Below are 1,373 nucleotides of genomic sequence, written 5' to 3'. Positions count from 1 at the left end.
CCATTTTCCTGTCTCTTTCACTACTCACAGGGACCAGATTCTATATCACGCACCCACATACATCCTCCACCAGCTCCTTTCCTGCCGTCTCCCAGCTGTGCTCCGTGATCTCTGCCACTCCCGCTCTCTCCCTGCCCCCCACTCTCTCCTGCGCTTCCCCTCCCCACCTCTCTCTTCTGTCTCTGTCCCTCTCTACGTTTAGAGTTGCCAGAGGACCACCCCGCCTAGGGCTACCTGCCTTGAAGACATCCTGCCCTGTGCTTGGAAGGCCCCGCGAAGGCTTCTGGATGGCCTGAGCCCATTGGCGCCCTTGCCATTTCGTTCTCCCACTGCCCCACTGACGCTGCACACACAGACTTTGACCTCTGTCCGCAGCACACTCTGATGTCTGCCCATTCAGCAACTCCAGCAGTCATCCGGACACCTGGCTGTTGGCCTTGGCTTCACCCGGGGCCTGGCCTCACCAGCCTGCTCCTCTGGACCTCACCCCAGAGCTCACCCCATTTCCTTTGGCTGCTCCCACCCTGTCGCTGGCGGCTGAGGCCGTCACCCTGTCCGCGTCGGCCTTTTCCGTGTAGCGTGTAGCCGCGGCCAACAAGGCAGACAGGATGGCACACGTGGTGGGAGCTTTGGAATCGAGGTCTGGCTCTGCCATTGGCTTGCTGGGTAACCTTGGGCTGAGCCTCGGGGGCCTCACTGAAAATACGGGGAGAATAATACCCACCTGGCGTGATCGGAGTGGGGCTTAAAGTGCAGGTATTCCGCCCGCATCAGTTCCTTCTTTCCAGGGATGAAGACCCTTCTACGGGCTCCCCAAGAGGCAGGTGAGCCTGATGCTGCCTTTTAAAAAGCTCCTGGACCTTGGGCCAGTCACATAATTGCTCTTTGGGTGGCTGCCAATGGAGCAGGACGTGGAGGCTGGGTGCTGCTTGGCTTGGAATGATAGGGGGTTTGGGAGGCAAGGGGGACGTGGGGAACAAGGGGGGGCTGGCTCTGCCAGGGAAGGGACTGGAGGGAGATCTGAGGGGCTGGGGGGGGGGCTCACAAAGCCCAGCTGTACAAGGTGGAGCAATGTGCTCTCTTCTCTGGCTCCCGGGAGATCTCCAGCAACTCTCCGCTTCTCACGATGCACTGGGAAGTTGGGTCTGGTTTTAGGGCTGTATCACACAAGGAAAACACAGACTGCCCCCACAGTGTATCTTTCCCCAGGCCATGCACCTGATCACAATTGGGAGATAAGCCAAGTGAATATTGTGACGTTCCTCAAGCTAGGATTTGGGACTTGGACACCACAGTCACCCAGTCTCCTGGTCACTGGGTCCAGATCTGGGGGGGGGGTGGTTATTAAAACTACTAATAAGAATGTCTCATAA

This window comes from Ailuropoda melanoleuca, chromosome 8, assembly GCF_002007445.2.
Source record: "Ailuropoda melanoleuca isolate Jingjing chromosome 8, ASM200744v2, whole genome shotgun sequence".
Taxonomy (NCBI): domain Eukaryota; kingdom Metazoa; phylum Chordata; class Mammalia; order Carnivora; family Ursidae; genus Ailuropoda; species Ailuropoda melanoleuca.
This window is presented reverse-complemented; position numbering follows the sequence as displayed.